This window comes from Podarcis vaucheri (genome assembly GCF_965113315.1).
Source record: "Podarcis vaucheri genome assembly, chromosome: 2".
NCBI classification, from domain to species: domain Eukaryota; kingdom Metazoa; phylum Chordata; class Lepidosauria; order Squamata; family Lacertidae; genus Podarcis; species Podarcis vaucheri.
The window spans coordinates 58,227,385-58,249,057 of record NC_138760.1 but is presented as its reverse complement, the minus strand read 5'-3'; the positions used below and the strand labels follow the sequence as shown (position 1 = coordinate 58,249,057).

The 21,673-nt window shown below is 41.5% G+C and overlaps 1 protein-coding gene across 4 annotated transcripts in view; it reads right to left on the bottom strand.

The window, feature by feature from the left end:
* PPP2R2B (protein phosphatase 2 regulatory subunit Bbeta) overlaps positions 1-21,673 on the bottom strand; it is a 246,092-nt gene that overhangs the window by 139,065 nt on the left and 85,354 nt on the right. The window lies entirely within an intron of this gene.

The window sequence follows — 21,673 nt, the reverse complement described above, 5'->3', positions numbered from 1 at the left end:
CCATTTTACTTCTTTATTGGTAATGAGTTTCTATGGTTTTGAGCCTCAAAAGCTCAGAATACCATCTGTGATAGCAGATTGCTGCATGATTTAGCTAATAATAGCTGCTGGTACATATTTCTTATTTTTCAAATGAGGGGCATGGAATAGACAAGCAGATGGATGGAAATAATGCACTGAGTGACTTGCTGCCAACAAGATGATGCATCCCTATCCCATCATAAAACAGGAAACTAAAAATACTGTATATTAATCTGAAGCAGCACCACTCCGGAACCAGCCATTCCTTCCAAGTCCCCAGCAGCTGCTTTTATAGAAGCGTCTGAAGATATATTGGCACCTTCAGTTCCCAACCAAGTACCATTTGCCATCTGGATGGAATCTCAGAGGTCAGTTGCTTCTACTTGATGGAAATGCATGTCACAATCTTGACTCGCCAACTCCCTACCATGATGGAAACTTACTGTAAATGTGCATCCACTGCTTGAAATAAATGTTCCTATTAGAGGACTATTTCAGAAAATGTTGCTGAATGAAAGGGCAAAATAGGCAATCACTGAGAATGTGAAAGCTTCCAGGCTACTCTTAATATAAAGCCTTAAGCAAACAATGATATGGCAATCTAAACACTTCTCTTAGACCATTTATTTCCACTAAATAATGAATTAGAGGGGATGTCTAGGTATTAATTCTCACTTTTAAGGAACACAGAATAGGTAGCTTTAGACAAAACACCTTTCATCAGTTTGTTAAGGCTCTGTGTCTCTCATTGTACTTTTAATGAAATCATTACATCAAGTTGCCAAGCAACCCAATGAAAGAGGTCTATATTAAAGAAACCTTTGTAACAAGAAAATTGGTTGTACAAGACAAGGTTCCCATACACACACACACACACCCTGACTTTGGGGGCAATTTAGACTTTTGGCCCAGCAATGACATCCCACAAATAATGGAGAACAAGTGTGGGCCTCATGAACATGCATATACATTCCAGGCAAGTGAGCTAGGTTTTCAGCACACCAGTAAGTCTGTCATCGTTTTCTACTCCCCATATGGACAATAGTGAACTAGAAAAACACACACACCTGTATCCAAAGTAGCATTAAATCGCAGTCCTATCAGTACAAGGATTTCCACTTGTGCAATGGGACTTTCCACCCCCTCCCACCCCTGAGCGCTGCCTAAGTATGTTCTAGCTGTTCCCCCAAACCTCTGGAGCAGATTTGAGGAAGGCATGGGACACATACAGGGGGATGGGAAGGAGGAAAGGCACACTGCATAAAATGATTTTTTTGCCCCCAGTACACATGTGACATCATTTTTATGATAGTGAGTACTCATATTTCCAGAGCCCAGGACTTTTCATTACCATACGTAAGATCTTATAATCTTGACTGTCAAAACTAGCAATGAACAAATTGTTACCAACCACCATTACATATTGGAGTGCTCCATCTGCTCTGGAATTTTGGAACTCCTTTTGAGACAATATAAAGAGGATCACTTCCTCTTGCACTGTTCTGAATATTGTCAGATCAGATTCAAGAAACATAATTAGCTTGCCAACACTGTTGGAATAGTTTGTTCTCAAAACTTTGAATAAAGATGGGCTTGTGGGTGGGGACGGATCATGTTTCCTTCATGTCAAATGAAGACCCAACTTTACTAGATGCTAAGTAAGCACCCTCAGTTTTCAACCAATGTCTCAAAGGCAAGAGCACATACATCTAAACCTGAGTCTCGGTGCCCCTACATACATACAGAGTTGTTAGTTGATCTACAGAATTGATCTACACTCCTTTAGTGTTGGCTCTAGGCTTTGGGAGGCCCTTGGGCAAGATCGTCTCAGGAAGAGTTACTTTCTAATTGTGTGTCCATCTCCTTTTCCTCACCACTGCTACAGCTCCCCATTTGCTTGTCTCTGGGACCAATCTGTGCCACTTCCCAGGGAGAGATAAAGGTTTTGCAGAGGTTACTGCTCACTTGCCAAGGGAACATGAACAGGCAGTAACAACAGGGAGAAAAAGGGGCCAGGACATTCTAAAGTTTGGCAAAGGGTCCCCTGCTGGACTGTGGGCCATTGCATGTGCCCCAAACCCCCAATTCCTGGTTCTGGCCCTGCCCCCTTCAAAAAGTGATTGCTTCTCCAGGCTAAATCCCAGATTATTACACTTTTCTTAATTTGTAACAAAAATATAATGCAAAAATAAGTCCTTGGTAGACAATATGAAACACTTATATGAGTACAAGAGCTCTCTTTCAGATAGCCAATAGGCCTCTGTGGCAATAAAGTCATCCAATGGCTGAGCAACTTCTCAATTTGGTAACTCAAAACTCTGCGTAGGTTAACATCTGATCTAACCACCACTTTGAGACTCTACCAAGAGTAATTGGTGTGTCTGCCTGTACAAGAAGGCGATAGCAGACCAGATGGAGACCAAACATCCATACTAAAGGCTTCCATAGATATGAAAGCCACTTAAAGAATGTTATATCATTATGGAGGCAAGGAAGCCAGCTGCAATGCCAATCAACAAAATGAAAGAAAAAGGAATCTCACAGACTTGTTCATCCCTCAAAATAAGGCCCATTTGCTGCATTTAAACACAGGCTAAAGTGAAAGGCTACATCTGCATCTATAAAGTAAGATATATGGTGAGCTGTACATGTATGCAGATGAGTATGTTTTGACTACTCCTTTGAATTTATTTTAACATTTGAAATTGCAAAGCTTTTTTTAAAAAAAATACAAGGGCAATATTGAATACTTCCATTTTCCAGTTTTTAAAGAGGGTTTTTTAAATTCCCAAGGTGTTGAGGGGGTTTGAGAAGCCTTTTAAATGTAGTTTGTATATTTTTAAACCAATAAACATTTAATTAAACTTTTTTAAAAAATAGAGATTTAAAAATCTCCTAGGATTGTAGTGCAAAACTAGAAAGAAAAGGAAAGACAATAACACAAAAGCCTAATAATCTCCCACACATCATTTTCATAGGATATAGCCCAAGTTACAGCTTCTGACTTTTTGAGATAAAGGAGCTTTGGAATAAAGCACACACACCTTTTATACACACATCATGTTTTCAAGCAAAACAAAACTTCAGCCAGTTGAGGTCTACCTGACATGTACTGGAAGAACTAACTTGGAAAAAGGTGGGAGGAAAGCTTTCCAAATCCTATACTATTGCTACTGAGCATCTAAGATCTGCCTTCAGTGGGTCATACTTCACTCTTGCTTTTTGAAAAACCAGAACTCTGCTGGAGCAAATCACGGGAGTCCCACACATGTGGAAACCCGATGTTAACGGATAGTAGCAGCTGGTCTTGCCTGTCCAAATAAAATGACAAGACAAAGTTGAGACAATGAATGTCTGAGTCATTAAAAATGCATGATGCATTTTGATGGCTAGCTTTTTTGCCCATTTGGGAAATCAGTATGGAAGGCAACTTACAGCAATTTTTTATAGCATTCCATGCACTTGCTTTTTCAAACTAATGGTCTGATTCTGCTGTCATTCTGTGGGAGGAATTCCCAGTGGGAGCCAACAGAGAGAAACGAGGCCTGTTAGAGGTCAGTTTTATATTGTACCAGGTCACAAGCAAGTTTATAAAAAAAAGAATATAACCTCTACATTCTCTCTCTGGCACACAAAAATGCACAAATGCACAAATACTGCCCACAGTCCAAAGGATACCAATTGGAGATTTCACCTAGGATATTCAGTAATATAGTCGCTGGCTAAATGTGCAGGGAAAATCAAGGCTCACACACCACCCTACAGGCCAAGCACTGGGCAAGAAGTAGGTGAATCCAATGTTGGGATAAAGCACGGAAACTTGCATTGTTACAGAACAGTGGGGTTCAAAGAACAGAAGACCCAGCACATCCTAGGAAGCAGCTGGGCTGTCCCTATTTTCATGGTACAGTGGTACCTCAGGTTACAGACACTTCAGGTTACAGACTCCACTAACCCAGAAATAGTACCTCGGATTAAGAACTTTGCTTCAGGATGAGAACAGAAATCGTACTCCGGCGGCACGGCGGCAGCAAGAGGCCCCATTAGCTAAAGTGGTGTTTCAGGTTAAGAACAGTTTCAGGTTAAGAACGGACCTCCGGAACGAATTAAGTACTTAACCTGAGGTACCACTGTACAGGTTTTCAAACATAGGGATGTTTTGACCAGCAGTCAAATAGTTATACAGCTCAGTTCTATGAAAGTTCACTCTAAATTAGGTCAGCCGAGTAAAGCGGGACTTATTCTTAGGTGCAAATGACAGTAGCCCTGGGGTGGAATTCAACATTGCAGTATGATGAACATTCTGCTGCGGAAGCATTTCAGCTTGCCAGATGGAACAATCACGTGTCTCCTCCCCCTGCATGCTGTTCTGGGAGTTCTCCCAACCCCCTGCTCCCCAAGCCAATTTCATGGGGTGCAGGGGACGTGGGGCACAGTCCTGTTGCACAAGTCCTAGGCAGGGCTTCCACAGATGGAGCTCATTATGCGAATTCACCCATAAGTCTGCTTTCTACTCAACTAGTCACACATTGGGTTGTTTCCTTAATTTATGTTAGACCTACTTTGGGTAGACCCATTGGAATAAATGGCTAACTTAAGTCTATTAATCTGAAATGGGTCTACTCTGAGTAGGACATACATTGACTACAACCCTCAGTTCTTTTGCTGCAATAAATTGAAACACAATCCTTGCTGCAGATATGGACCAGTACAGCACGTTAAAGCACTTAGCTATTTATACAAATGCTTTTTATTCTTTGCTCTGCATAATCTGTCCCTGCATAAATAATTATGAAAATTTCCTTATGGTTCCAAGGAGACAGTGATAATCATTTAAACAGGACCAATCTATGGTACGTTGGCTGTTGTCAAACCAATAAGACCCTTGGTATGCGCATTATTTACATTTTCATGCTGAGAGGGCCCCTTCCAAACTGCTCTTCAGGACCAAAGATAATCACAGACAGACATCTGGTATCCCATTCTTGGCTAGCCAGAAATGTCCAGTGGGGAACAGGTAATAAAGAAGCACTGCTCTGTAAATAAGGTTCTGCCAGTCTACTGCATACTCCAGTAAGTTTAGAGGCATACAGAGCATCCTTGTCATCCTACACTCCCCCAGAGGTGCAAGTATGCAGTACAAAATTTGCTTCCACTCAAGAGGAAAGAACTGTTTTGACACTATCCAAAAGGTTTGTGTACCCATATAACTAGGCAACTATGCCTGTTTCTAGTGGTTTCAGTTCTGATCATGGTTGTGCATATGAACAACATCCCTTCTCCAAAGAAGAACTGTATGAATTGTAGTTTATCCATCACACAGCTATAATATCCAGTATCCTTAACAAACTAAATTCCACAGGATTCTTGGTGTGTGTGTGTGTGTGTGTGTGTGTGTGTGTGTATGTGTGTGTCAAGGATAGTTCAGGGATGGAAAGGCCAGTAGGATGGGCTTGAAAAAGGAAGAGCAGAGATGCCATCAGTGACTCATATAAGCCAGAGGAGGAGAGGGGTCCCACTGTTGCTGCAATCTGTCATGGCCTGTCCCAGGTAAGGAAGGCACAAGTCTGTAAGTTAACTCTTTACTGGCAAGAAAAACTTTCAGCAACTTCCACAGAGCTCCAGATACACTCCAGTGAAGGCAGTGAAGGCCCTATGTGAGTGTCTGGAGGTGTTTGGGGGATGGATTGCAGCTAACAGTACTGTTTTTGGAGGTCAGGGGGAGGGTGGGTGTGACTCCCTGGTCCTGAACAGGGTAACCGTGCCCCGAAAGACCATGTTTGTAGCCTGGGACTCATTTTGGACTCACAGTTGTCCATGGAAATGCAGGTCAATTCTGTATCCAGGGCAGCTGTCTACCAGCTCCACCTGGTACGCAGGCTGAGACCCTACCTGTCCGCAGACTGTCTTGTCAGAATGGTGCATGCCCTGGTTATCTCCTGCTTGGACTACTGTGAGGCACTCTAAGTGGGGCTACCTTTGAAGGTAACTTGGAAACTACAACGAATCCAGAATGCGGCAGCTAGACTGGCGACTGGGAGTGGCCGCCAGGACTATATAACACCAGTCCTAAAGGCTCTTCACTGGCTCCCAGTATGTTTCCTTCTTTTGTTTTCCTCCCTTGCCTTTTTCTGCAGTGTATTTTGCTGTATAAAGAAACCTCTCGTCACTGCCTTACTTGCATCCCATACAACATTTAAATATTACCATTGTTCAGATTCAATTCAAAATAGTCTCTTGAGTTTTTTGAGCTTTCTGCAAGACCATTTGATTATCTAATACTTCATTTAATCTCCACCTGAATGATGCCAGTACGTTTCCAAGCACAATTCAAAGTGTTAAAGCCCTAAATAGCCTTGGCCCAGTATACCTGAATAAGCGTCTGCACCCCCATCGCTCAGCCCAGACACTAAGGTCTCCCTCAGAGGATCTTCTGCTGGTTCCCTCACTGTGAGAAGCGAAGTTACAGGGAACCAGGCAGAGGGCCTTCCTGGTAGTGACACCCGCCCTGTGGAACACCCTCCCACCAGATGTCAAGGAAATACACAACTATCTAACTTTTAGAAGACATTTGAAGGCAGCCCTGTTTAAGGAAGTTTTTATTATGTTTTTAGATATGCTGTTGTTGTTGTTGTTGTTGTTGTTGTTGTTGTTGTTATTACACGTTTCTAGACTGTAGGCAGCTGTCCACAGAGCTGGGCTATATGGAGCAGTCACCTTCTTCCACCTCAGACTGCCCTGACCTGCTCTTCTGGCTCGTTCCTTGTGGGTGGCATGGCACCCCATAAGTCACTGGTCCCCTCTCCTGGGTCACTCCCCTGATCCCCTGCCTCCATCACACAGTCTTCAAAGCCTTGTCAGTCCCCGACATCAGATGTGTATGGCATGTACAGTCTTAGTTACATTCCACTTGGATTACTGTGGAACAGGTTACATGTTCCACATGGGGCTGGCTGCCTTTGAGGACTGTTCAGAAGCTGGTCCAGAATGCAGCAGCCACACTGTTGACAGGGGCTAATAATAAGGAGCATGCTGTTTCTGACCCTCACTCTATGATCTTCTGTGAATGTCATGATGCCAACATTTACTGCCAATAGTCCATGAGACACTTAAATCTTGTCAGAATAGAAATAAAGTGAAACTATTCTGGCTGGCTTGTCTTTCCTCTCTACGCAATTATGTAGGAAGTTTTCCTTCCACTTCTTCAGTTCAATGCTCAATCTAGACCTTGTGTGAGCAATACCAACCTTGCCCTTATACTTTGTACATAACCATGTGTGTGTGATGCAAGATGTTACTATATTCAGTTTTTTGCTGAGCTGTCCAAGCTCATATAAACTCATGCACTTCCAATTTTCGAAACTGTTATTCCAGTGACAAACTAGACATCAGGGAGATAACTGTATTTATCTCCATTAACATTTTATTGTTATTCAGAGACTACAGACAGAGACCGAACGAAGCGTAGGAAAGTTGCAGTAATTTGTTCAGATATTCAGAAGGCACAGCTAATGGCTGCGTTTTATGACTGCACGGAGGACAACCCAAATGCTGTAAAACAAAGATCAAATTGAGAAGTTTGCTGTCATTAAGGGTGAAACCATTCTTTGGTTAGCTTTTTGTTAAGAGACATTTGCCTTTGCTTCGAAGTAGTGCCCACAGCTTGTTATCTAAACAGCCACTTTGTTATGCCAGTAAGGAGAACAAAATGATTAAAGTGACAATTATGCCAATGAGTACTCTGGAATGGATGAAAACGTTAAGGACAGATTCCAAAAATGGCACAATATTGGCTAGCTTGTGAAGAGAACAGCTTGAAGGCTTGTAGAAATGATATGCAGGTACCCAAAAGCTATTAGGCATTATTTGTATAGCTGACTCCATAATGTCCTTCAGCTTTACACACCACATGTGCAACTAATGTCTTTGTCAGTAGAGAAAATATTACAATAAAATTTGAAAAGGTGAACTCCAGAGCTATGGGCAAGAATTAATTTTCTAAATGTGGGTAGCGAAATGCCCATAAGCATAAGAATTCATGGTACCCCCTGAGCCTTCACAATAATAAGAAGTTCAATATTCTGTGGCTTAACTAAAATGTAGGCAGCTTCAGCCTTAGAGACAAAGGTTGCGCACACACTCCCATTTATTCTGCATCCAGTGTGCTCCCATTACTGGTTGGGGAAACAAGGTTAGCCACAATCAGTGTTGTTTCTTATGAAACAATGATTTTGATTGGCTTTCACCTCAACCAGCTTCTATCTGAAGTGAGAAAAAGTCTGACTTAGCTGTGTTTTAAGCTGGCAATAAGAACACAGCTGACTTGCCACTGACTTGAAACAGATGCAAAATCTGCTCATTGCAGAGGAAAGCTGAACTTCTTTTCACCTCCTCTTGCCTTAAAAGCAGCAGGCAATTTGCTGTGACCTCCTGCCTTCCAGTGCCAAGGAATTCCTGTACCTAAGGCAATCCAGCTCAGGACTCTCAAGAACTAATGCTGAATCTCTGGTATGGCGCGCAGTTGCACTCTTGCTGACAATGGGCACAAGCCAAAGGGACATTACCTTGTGAAACAATTACCTTGAAATTGGTGGAAGCTGACTTCCTCCTAGGTGGCATAGAAGAAATGGAATGACGAGTAGGAATGGAAGAGATACTGGGGACAGAAAGCCACCATGGGCACTCAAGTCTCCAGACTTCTTTTGGCCTTCATCATATATAACTTTCCAAGGCCTTCTTTATGAAACAAAGGTGGGGAATTGGTTCTGGTTGATGGGCTGGATCATTATGTCTCTCACCCACCCTCTAGACCCAACCTGATGTCCATAATGGCACCCACAATGACATCAGGTGAACAGTTTTCCTTCTTCCCCTGTGCACATAGCTCTATCAGCAGATTGGTGATGCCTGTAAACCCCACTTCGGACAATGAGTGACATCTTTATCTGCACCACACCTGACGTCATGCCTGACATCAGCTGTAGGGCCGGTGGGCATGTCAACCTCACAAACCAAATGCGGAGGCCTGGTGAGCCTACCAACCAGCAATTCCTCACCATTGCTATAAATTCACAGCCTTGAAACCAGCTGGCATTTCTTTCACCAGATTAAATTATCAGAATCCGAAATTTCACATATATTAGACATATTTCACATTTATTTTTCAAATGTACATTAGACAAGCATAAGAAGGGGAAATGTCCAGATTTCGGTTTTTGCCATTTGTGTGGTGCATCACAGTGGGTTCTGGCTCTTTTTCACTTTTTAAGGCCACAGCTGTACAACCTATATACTACTTGCCTTTCAAAAGGAAGAGGGAGTGGGATATACATATCATGTGATGCAAATGACCTGTCTTGCCCCTGACGTTTGATCATGTTCATGAGCTGCTGCTTCATTTATATTGCTGTTATGAAGCCTCCTCTGTAGTGTTTTCTCCCCCCACCTACTACTTTTGCTTGGCTTTATGCAGCGGTTGACCAGTGTTCTAGGATTCCGGGCTCAGAAAGTCTTCGGGTGTTGCCATGGCAACATGCTAGTACTACAGGTTGCTGTCCATTGAAGGATGTTTGAGACAAATTACTGACAAACACAAAACCCGGCAGCGGCAGCCAGCCAATCGAAGCCAACCAAACTAATGTGTTTATTAAAATGGCATTTACTGTCCAAAATGAGAGCTTTTCTTCACACACGCTACAAAACTACTTAAAGGGATACAAATTCAAAGAGAACCTTGTGTACATCCTTCTAAAAAGCTTCCCAAGATAGCCAATTCTCTTCTAGGGGTTTGAAGTGATGGTGATAAGGAGTACGATAACAACTAACATGTCACATACATGCCCCAGACATGCCCAGCATATGAAACATTTTCCCACCCACTCTTTGATTGGAAAAATATCTATTTGTAACAGTTGGGTTTGGAAGACGATGACAGAGGGCAACAGTGGTTCAGCTGTCGGAGGCTGGTCTTCTCTCCACCTCCCCATTTCCTCTTAGAATCAAATAATAATATCATGTCATCCACTTCACCCTCTGTTTATCTGACTGGTTGTAAAAGCACTAAGCAGTTATGTCAACATTCCTAGTACAGCGTAAAACCAAGGCAACAGGATGTTATTCATTACACATCGGTGCTGACCTTTCCCTATCCTTTAAGAGTGGCAAATCTGCAATTGGTCTGAGGAGAACAAAAACTCTTAAATCATGGGAATTACTACTGCTTCAAAGTGTTTCCCCTCAAGAAATCAAGCTTACAACACAAGGAACAAAAACCCAGTAGAATAATTGCTCAGAGGGGGATACTAACCCTAATGGCTCTATTATGTGTATTAGGGAAGAAAACGTTGATTTAAATTCATGTGTGCTTTTATGGAGTGGGACAGGGAATGAAATTTGGACAGTTCTGTTCAAAGGCAGTAAAGGACAAAACTTCCTGAGTTTTTGCAAAAGATAACAGGCAGGTAGCACAATTGTTCCAGGTGCTAATCAGCTAGCTCTGCTTGCCATTATCATCAGTTTCATGATGCAGTTCAGCAATTCGGAGATCCCCAATACAAATCTGCAGTGACTCTATTAGACTGGAACAGGATCCAGCCATGTCTTGATTCTAAGGAACAAAAACTCCCTCCTCACAGAATTCAGGTAATGCAAGCCTGCAACAAATTCTCCATTGCATATTGAGCCCCTAAGAGGGCAGTTTCAGTAGAAGGGGAAGAGGACATCTTTTCTCCTTCACCCACCTTGATCTGCCAACGCAAGACCCTGGAGAACTGCTGTCAGTGGACAATGCTAGGCTAGATGGGCATATATGCTGACTTGGTACAAGATTAAGGGCACAAGGAGAAGGGAACAACAGAGGACGAGATGGTTTGACAGTGTTATAGAAGCGACCAACATGAATTTGACGAAACTCCGGGAGGCAGCGGAAGACAGAAGTGCCTGGCGTGCTCTGGTCCAGGGCGTCATGAGGAGTCGGACACGACTAAACAACAACAAGATTGTTTGCTAGAGTACTAAAGCGTTTGCTGCGCCACACCATTTTCTACTTATTATTTTACTTTTACTTCACGTGCATACTTCTGAATGCTTAGGAAGTCCAGGGTTATTTTTTAAGGAAATGTTATTGTTCTTTGGGATTGTGCTATTTTGCTCCCAGGATGGTTCATTATTAGAAGCATCAATTTCATGAAGACGTGCAGAGTGACGGGGTGAAAGGAAGGCTGCAAACTTTTAATCTCAAGAGAAATTCAGCACATGCCACTTTTCTGGTGTCAGCTACTTCTGTCTGTGTAGTTCCTAAAGATACAAAAGCATCTTTCAAAAGAGGACACCAAAGCACTGCACTCCGTTTTTAATTTGCCTGCGTTGGCTGAACAATGCTCTGCACCATTTTTGTTGCAAGCACTGCAGAATGGAAATAACAAACCAACAAGCTCAATGCAGGTATTTTTTGGATGTTTGCTTGCATTTGAAGGTTATGCATCATACTTGTCAAAAACCATCCCCACAAAACATCGCATTTGGCACCACCCTATTCAAAACCCTGTTTCATGTGCACACACTCCCAGAGGTTCTTGATTGCTCTGCACCAAGAGGTTTATAGCTATCACGATGTTAACCTAGCTCTACAGCACAGATGGGCGTGTTGCTCAACATACCATTACCAGCCAGTTATTTGCTCTTCCCCATCAACGGCTATATCAAAATTGTATAAGGAAGAAATGTTGATGAATCTATTTTTAGCACAGAGTAATCAGCAACCTGCCATGCTTACTGAAGCTTTACTTCTGTTTTGTGCTGCAAACTGCACTGCTGTAGTTCACTGCTCAGCACTCAGCAACGTAAAACTGACTCAGCAATGCTAATTTTAGTTACAGCCAGGTATTGGTGGAATTAGCAGTGTGTGGAATATTCCAGCAATTTGCCATACCCTTTATATCTGAGAGCAGAGTGGTGCAATGGAAATAAAAGCAGAGTTGGCATTTCACCACAGTGCATCTCAGGCATGCACTCAATGTGGGGCTTCCCTTATGGTTGATCTGGAAATTTCAGCAGAATGCTGCACTGCAACGACACTACAAGACTCCTGCGCTCAAAGATCTGGCTGTGGATTTGTTCCTGGACCAAAATCAATATTTTGTTATCACAATTTAAATGTATTTAAGCCTTGGGGCCAGTTTGCTGGAGGAATCACCTTGCCCTATGTGTTCATTTGGCCATTTCCATATGTGGAAATTGCACTTTTTAAAATGCCATGTGATGCTCATTCCACATTTCCAATGAGCCAATCTTTTAATGTGGCAGCACCTATGCTTTGAAACTCGCTGTCTATTGGTATAAGCACCAGTCCCTAATGTCACTATATTGCTTTAGATACCTGCTGAAAACTTTACTTGGGAAAACCTACCAATACATAACATTTTCTAAGGCAAGTTCATTTGGCTAACTTTTACTTACTGCATATGTGTAGTATTGACTTAAAAAGAACCACATATATGTAAGGTATTAACAGTTTTGTGGGTTTTAGCTGCGGTTTAACAATAATTTCATTATCTAGTGTGAGCAAGTTGTTCTCTGTCCACTTCAGTTCTTCATCTGTGAAATGGGAATAATGATGACATGTCTCATAGGTACATTGTGAGAATGACTGAAGATTGCTGCCCTTTTTCCATTCAAAGATTAAACAATCTGGACTGATCTTTATATTATTATGGTCATTTTTCTTTTAGACTGAAATTATTAATTTTTTAAAAGCCAGTTCATGAGCTGGATTTGTGTTGTCAATGCAAATATCATCCAAGAAAAGTCCCCTTATTCAAATATGCTTCTGCACTTGTTCTTCCTTTCCTCAGAAAGTCCATCCTAATCAACTCCTCCATTTCTACAATGCCCTAGCTTTTACACAAGCCCTATATAATAGTACACAGTATTTTCATAGCTTATCTAGAAGTGTATTAAAGGGATATCCCAAAATGCAAGTTTCCTACTAGCTTTGACACCATACCGAAGTGCTGGGTTACAATGTTCTGCCTCAATTCATCCATGGACACAGGGTGGCCTTCAGGCATTGCAAGCAGTGTAATGCTATCCAGCCTTTCACCCACCATTCCAATCCCATAGCCAGGCTGTTCATTGTAAACATCTGTTTGGTTTGATGCCAAATAGCCAGTGTCTACAGAGACTAATGAACAGCTGAACTACCTTTGTCTGCCTGAGCCTACCCAACAGACTGACCAAGGCTTTCTGCTGCTTTTTCTCCAGCATTCCTGATGGTTGTATGCGAGCTGCAGGCAGCACCACTCCTGTCTTAACTATTTTAACTTGCAAGAAGAGTATGCAAGAGTAGCCAACAGCTGCAGGAAGAAGGTCTGGTGGGCCAAAGTTCAGAATAAACTCAGGCTTGCAAGAGAGGTTTTTTAAAAAATATATAATCAAATAAATCAAAAGCTAATGCTATTCTCGATTGCATCAACAGATGTATAGTGTCCCAATCAAGGGAAGTAACAGTCTCACTCTATTCTGCCTTGGTCAGACCACACCTGGAGTATATGTCCAGTTCTGGACACCACAATTTAAGAAGGATATTGACAAGCTGGAACATGTGTAGAGAAGGGTGATCAAGATAATCAGGGGTCTGGAAACCAAGTTTTATGAGGAACAGTTGATGGAATTGTCGTATGTTTAGCCTGGAAAAGAGGAAGCTGAGAGGATATATGATAGCCATTTAAAGGGCTGTCACATGGAGGATGGGGCAAGCTTGTTTTCTCCTGCTCCGGAGGCTAGGACTCAAACCAATGGATTCAAGTTACAAGAAAGGAGATTCCAACTAAATATCAGGAATAACTTTCTGATAGTAAGAGCTGTTTGACAGTAGAACAGACTCCAAATTCTTCAATGGAAATTTTAAAATAGAGGTTGGATGGTCATCTGTCATGGGTGATCTAGTTGAGATTCCCGCATTGCAAGGGGCCGGGTTAGATGACCCTCAGGGTCCCTCTCAACTCTACAATCCTATGATTCTAGTACAGTATTGTCATTTTTGCCTCCTAACTTCAGGCCTTCTGCAAGGTAACCATATGAATCAATGCATTTTTATTTTTAAAAAAGTGTTTCTGCTGTGCACAGTCATACTTGTTTGTACCAGCACTATCCACACTCCCAACCCAGTAATGACTGATTGGCAAATTCTCCTCAGCTCAATCTGCACCTGACTTGGTATATTTAATATCTATCTTCTTGAGTTTTCATCTGCTTTTCAAATATTTTCTTAATGAATGCTTGCATGCACCTGTCTTACTGTACTGGCTCTTGGGAAATATAGTTTCAAGCATCAGGCATGGCAGAAAGCCACTTAGAAATCCAATCTTCCTCTTTCCATCACAAAACAACAATAGTCAGGAACAACAGAAGGTTGCGGTGACAGCAATCGTATTATACATTTGCAAGAAACAAGTCAAATACTTGATCCAAATGAAGACAATACTAAATAAACAAAAGGCTGTGTCGTTGGGTGTTCAGGTCACACAGTTCACAACTATCAATGAGAGCTTCCATCGAGTTACAAGGGGATTCAACGAGTAACTTTTGTGCATACTCCTACAACAAAGCTGTCATCCATTCTGAAAATGCAAGCCACACATGTACAAAAACGTTATTTCAGCCAGAGATTATCTTCTGGGGAAATGGCTCAATTTGTAATATATCCAAGAAACAAAATCATATTCCAAATCAAGTAACTACAAACACTGGCAACATCATTACTTGCAATTCAGTAGTCATGTATGGACTATAACAATACTCAGAACTCAAATAGTACTTTATTAAGCACTTCCAATATATTGACTCAATAATCCTTAACACACTATTGATATTATTTTGTTACAGATAGAGGGCAGAGGCCATGTTTTGCCTAAGCTACCCCTTAAAATATTCTGAACAGAGATCAGAACTAGGGAATTCCAGTTCATAGCTTGTGCTTTTACCCACGATGCTAGTGCCATTTTAGAGATGGACCAATTTCCTTTTTAAAACTGAAGTCTACTAAAAGAGACCAAATAAAAAATGGGAGTGTACTTCACATAATCCTCACAATTAATCTTTTTTAAAACTTCAAAAGCCTCCCAGCCTCCTCCACCACAGAAACAGATTTACAATCCTTATAAAAACACATTTCTGCTATCACCCAACAGTCCTGTCCCACCACATGCATCCATTAATCTAACTTCCAATGAATGAAATACGCAAAGCAAATTATCACCTGCTGATCTCAACAAACACATGGGAGGAGGTGGTCCCCAAAATACACAGGGATTGTTATACAACTTTAAAAGTCAAAACCAGAACCTTGAGTCATTCTTGTGCTCTTAACTTGCTGCCAATGCTAGAACAAGTGCAGTATCCCATCCACAGCTCACACCAGTTAAGAAAGACAGGTAATCTCATATTCTGCACTGGCTCCCAGATGGCAATATTCTTCAAGTGCAGCTCCACAAAGTGCTAACTTGGAAGTCAAAGCCACTGAAATTGGTGGGGTTCGCTTCTGAAGGGCAGTGAACTGCTAGTCCCAAAGCACTGGAAGCCCTGCATAGCTATCAACTGTTGCCCCATTGACTGCAAATTAGTCAGAACTACCGTTGCAGCCGTAAGGTCAAGAAATGATTTCATAGAATCGTAGAGTTGGAAGGGACCTCGAGGGTCATCTAGTCCAACCCCTGCAATGCAGGAATCTTTTGCTTAACATGGGACTTAAACCCATGACCCTGAGATTAAGAGTCTCTACCAACTGAGCTATCTCACATTTCTTTTTAACAAAAAAACCCCCCTGAAATTTCTAGGATGTTGAATTCTCAAACCAATAACTAATATGTCACAGGACTGCAGAATACACACAGCCCCGGGCTTATCTGGGACTGGCAAATACATGAAATAAGAGTGCATCTCTGCTATCTGAGAATGCACAAGCTGCAAGATTCACAGACATAATCTTCAGGCAGAAGTGGGGGAGATTAAAATGGAAATGGCTCTTTTGATTTATGTAATTATTTTGGAAACTTCAGGCGCACCATTTCTGTTCTTCAATTTCAAAACGTGTGAAAATGAGAAAGTTAATGTAAGATTTTGCAGAGGGCACCAGCTCTCTTTAAAATGAAAGAATTCAGGGAGCTATTTCTCAAGTCAGCTCCTAAAGTAAGAAAGCTTTTAAAGTTTCCAGCACAGCAAAATCCAACCCCTTAAAGCAAAGTTAATCTTTTTAAAATTCTGTCAGTGTAAGGAAAAGTGCATTCGTTTGCTTTCTACAGAAGATCCTCAAATGCCTGCCAGCAGCAATAGATGCAAGGCAAGGAAATTGAATCAATGGCCAGCACAGTCAGGGGAGTATGCATAACACAAATGTAACACCCAGAACCTGCCACAGACAAGACAGGTTGGCTCTCACTGCACTGATGACTTGTAGGCTACTTTTGTTCTCAAGCACAGGAAGCTGCCCTTTACAATACATGAGGGAAAGACTGTGCTTCTGAAAGGTTAAGGATTCCTGGAGTAACCATCAATGTGAGACAAGTTCCAAGTTCATGTTTTAAAGGTTGCCCCAGGCATCTGATGGTAGAAGCAGGTGCAGAAAGGAGGGAAATATTTGTTATGAAAGCTTTCTGGGCAAAGCTAGAACACTGAGCTCAGATAGGTCAGGAGTAGTACAGACATAACCTGCAGTTTTAAAAAGAATATAGAATTAAAATAAATAACTAAAAGCATAAATTAAGTTGATTTAGAATGTGCAGGAAATGATAAATCAGATTTAAGGAATCCCAGAAAGAGGAGGAAGGAAGTCAAACTGTTTGAAATGTTATAATTTTTGTAAAAATATTGAAATGTATACAAATGAAAACTATAAATAAAATTATAAAGAAAGGAACAGTAGACATTAAGATGAGAAAATGAAGGCCTAAGAAGGCAATGGCAGGATTAAGTACAAGAAAAGCAAAGATTAGGCTTTGAAACAGATTGCAAAACAAGGCAGAGATAAATCTGTTAAAAGTGGGTTTGTTGGCAGGAGATTTGCCCAAAATGAAATTTAGGGAAAACAGCCCCATCATTGAATATGGGGGGGATCAAAATTCCTTTCACCGAGGTAGATTACCCTGCATCTTTACAAATTCATTAGCATCTCCAAATAAGGATATAAACCATGCAAATCTTTGTGTGTGTCTCCCATTAGCATGATAACATTTGCACAATATTAAGCCATTCCATAAAATATTATTTGAGGGGCATGACTAAGGAATAGACTTAAGTTTGCTGAGCCCCAACACTCATTCAAAATAGCACAACCCAAAGGGACATCTAACTGAATTACACATCATTTATAAGGGCACAAATAAAAGAGGCTGGAATGCACACCAGGACAGAGTTAAGTGGAGAATCCCACTGTATAGACAGCTTGGTGTAGCGGTTGGAATGCTCAACTAGGGCCTGGGAGCAAATCTACATTCAGCCATGATGCTCCCTCACCCTGTCCGGTCATCATTTTTCAGCCTAAACTAGATCACAGTGTTGTTGTGCGGTTAAAAGCGCAGGAATGGAATAATAGAATTATAGGATTGTAGAGGTGGAAGGGACCCCTGCAATGCAGGAATCTCAACTAAAGCATCCATGATAGACGGCCATCCATTTGTATACATGCCACCTGGAACTCCTTGGAGGAAAGGTAGGATATAAATGTGGTAATCAATTAAAGAAGCAACACTGCAGGCTGGTTTCAATACAGCATTTTTCTGTTTGGAAAGATCTGTTCATAGGTGCTTACTGAAAAGGCCACATGGCCTGCTCAATCCAACATAACACTTTCCACATGTGCTACCTATGAATTATCCCAAACCACTACTCCTGTTGTAGAAACAATATCTCAACCCATCCCATTTATTTATTTATTTATTTATTTATTTCTAAACAAGATTTCTCGTCATCAATCCTATATCTTTGGAGACAATTTGTGTGGTGGTGTTTTAAACAACAGCAACAGCAGCAGATGTGGAACAGTATCTATTGATAAATACGCTAGAAGAATAACCGCAACAACAGCTAAGGTGCTTTATTTGAATTATATGGTCTGAATCTGCCCCCCTCTCCCAAATAAAATAAAAATATTATATTGGCAGAGATTAGCTTCCTCTAGGAGGGCCACCTAGTGGTTGCTTCAATAAAATTCAATTTACTCCAGACTAGACTCTTAATAGCTCTTTCTCCCAAAGATGCCAGCTACACGCAGAATTGCTTCCATGATACCCTCACTCCTCAATTTACTGCTAATTCGCCAAGTGACTCAGCGTGCTACTTATTCTGCAAGTCTCTGCCAGAATGATTGGGCAGGTTAATTTGAGATGCTTATTCTGGACAGCTGCTTGGGAGTTGAATGGAAGAAAAAAGGTTTATTGTTTCATATGATTTCTTGGCATTCACACACAGGCAGGAACATGATTTCTGAGAGGCCCCAAAACATGCAAAAACCTTCAGGGAAGAAGTACTTGGTTTGTATTTGTTTCCAAACCTGGATGCCAGCTCCAACAATTTGTGCTCATTTTTGTTTTTGTTTTTTTTTAGGAACAGGGAGAAATCCAATTTAATTGCAGTTGGGAATTCTTACATTGAACAGCACAGCACTGCCTGCAGTTCCACCTTTCCCATTGCATCAGCAGAGGTTCCCTGCTCCAGAAACCACTTTTGAGTCAGGCTGTCATTGGGGGGGGGGGGGGCGGAATCCCAGCTGACTCAGACTTCCCCCTTAGGCACAAGCAGATTACTGAAAGCCAAACAGCTCAGCACATGGAAGGGCCACAGTCCCTTGGATTTGTCACAAAGGGACCCCAAATTAAAGAGCAGTCCACCTAGGAATATGAAGGAACACAGGATTGTACTTTACAAAAACAAGTATTAAAGACTGACCAGACCTGTCTAGGCAGCATTGGGACATGGTCAAAACCACATATGCTTTGTTAATGCTTTATCAATTATATTCTAGAAAAAAAACACTATTAAGCCAGATGATGCTACGTATTTTAATGTTTGATCAGCTAAGTGCAGAATACATGGGGCAGTGCAAACCAAGAGAATGAAACTCTAGACAAGGGGAAGTCTACATGGTTCCTCCATTTCATGCTCCCTCATAAGCACCTTGGTTCAAAACCAAGCAACTTGGTTCCATTTTGCCTGAAAAGCTGTGTGTGTGTGTGTGTGTGTGTGTGTGTGAGAGAGAGAGAGAGAGAGAGAGAGAGAGAGAGAGATAGCAAGGTAGGACAAAATGCACATCAAAGTTCCACTGAAACCCTCTACCCCATCTATGGATCTATGAGGTGCTCTCATATGCTTGAAATCAGGAGAGAAGATTCCTCATGGCAAAGTGTGTAACAGGACTTTCCCTATATTGCACCAGAATTAAGTAGCAGGCAGAAGGACAAGCAATGGTATCTGTTATAAAACACTCAAAGATCTCATCCAGTTGTTTCAAACAAACAACTGGGCAGCAGGCCCAGAGAGTGCCCAAGCAGCAAATGTATCCATAATGCCACTGAATCAATCCACATTGGATTTTTCTTAGTTTGTTTTAAATGGAAGACACTTGGGGGGGGGATGAAATAAATAATTGCATACAGTAGATGAGGCTGGAAACTACCTCTCTTCCTACACTTTCCATCAATAAAGCATTTTAATTATTTTTTTGCCCCATAGTAGGAGAGATCCTGGATATAGAGATTATGAGAGAGATTTAACATTCCACATGGTAGATGTATTATATTCAACAGCCCTCTGTGTTCATTAATGCCAAACATTGCCTGAAGCAAACTGAAAAGGGAAGTGAGATATGATCCACAAGGGATTGAAGCAATATCTGTTACATACGATTGAGACAGACTAGCTTCGGAGAGACCTATAAAGAACATAATAACATAAGCAGAGCTTGGTAGATCCTGCCAATGGCCCATCTAGTCCAACATCCTGTTCCCACTGTGATAGGTCAACCAGATGTCTATGGGAAACGCACAAGCAGGATTCAAGAATGATTCCTTACCTCTAAAAAGTGGATTGCCGTATATACACACAGAGACCTATATTGTGGCAGCAATGTAACTATATTGCCCAGTTTGCAATCATGTTAAGCCAAACCACGGCTTAGCACAAAAGAACAGCTCTGAGATAAAAGATCATGGCCACCTTGCTCCTCCGCCAGTCTTCCTGCTGCTGACACACAACTGTAAACTAAGTCATGGTTGGGCATAGCATTTCATCCAAACCAAGGCTTGTGGTTTAACTGCCTCATACAAAATGCATGTGGAGGGCCATAAAGCAAACATTGGCTATAGACTGAGGCTTATCAGGAGATAAACCATGAGCCCAGGTTGGGACATAACACTAAGCCAAACTCCGACTTGCCTCATTGCAGCAGGCCTGGAGGTCTCAACCTTCTCTCCAGGAATCCACATGTTTTGCTCATTCAAGCTAAGCCATGGTTTGGCTTAAGTGTTATTTGTGAATTTGGTTATAGTGTTTACAGGGCTTGCACTGAAAATGGGTGGAGCTGCTTAAGGAATTATTTTAACTATTGCCTATTGATGATGATGGCCTATACATTATTTGCTCTATAGAGAAGTATGGGATCCAAGGCATGCCTTGAAAGACAACCCTATATCGTTTCCAACTAGCAACAGGTTACTGGGGGGGGGGAAATACCATATCCCTCCTTCTGTTAATATAATACCATCTTCTTCACTTGAAAATCCAATTCTTCCTGCTTAGAACAGCCAGCATAAAGGCTGCAATGGAATGTCTTACTCATAGTTTTTTCTGTGTGGGGAAGAAAAATACCAAATTCCTTGGATCTTTTTCCATTCTCCATTTTGCTCAAAAATATCAAAGTGTTGCTTTGTTCTACATGAGTAAGAGGCAGACACACATACTTAAGTTAACCAATATACAAACACCTAAAAATTCCCTGGCAATAGGCTATCTCTTTAACAGCCATTTTTATATAAGTAGATGTATTCAGAATTATACAGATTTTAAATTATTGCTGAAATCAGTGATCAGATTCCTAGGGAAGGTCTAGTGGGGCAACCCTTGGGAGAATCAGTCAAGTAGTAGCCTGAGGAGGTGTCTTAGAAGGCATTGAAGTTATGACAGTTAAGACAGCCACACATTTGAGTACTGCCTAATTTACCACAAAGGATTAAATGGATCTTTTTGATTAACTTACATAAACTGCCTCCAAGAGAACAGCAGAACCTTTCCCTATTTCATCCAATAGAAGGCTTCAATCACAACCCAGTTTTGGCAATAAAACTTGTTTTTTAAAGCAATCATTTGTAAAGTACAGGAAAAGTCAAATCCTAAACTCATCTACTCTGAAGTAAGTCTCGGTGAGTTCAATGGGACTTACTCCCAGGTACCAACTGCAGCCCCAACCTATTATTCGCACACATTATTGTAGCCTTCTGCATAACTTGGCCTGCTCTGGCTACTTCCACTGTCTAACTGGAAACAGAGTTGTTTCCAACCAAGGCCCCATTTGCACTATACATTTAAAGCAGTATCATACCACTTTAAACACTCGTGACCTCCCCCAAAGAATGCTGGGAACTATATTTTGTTAAGGGCACTGAGA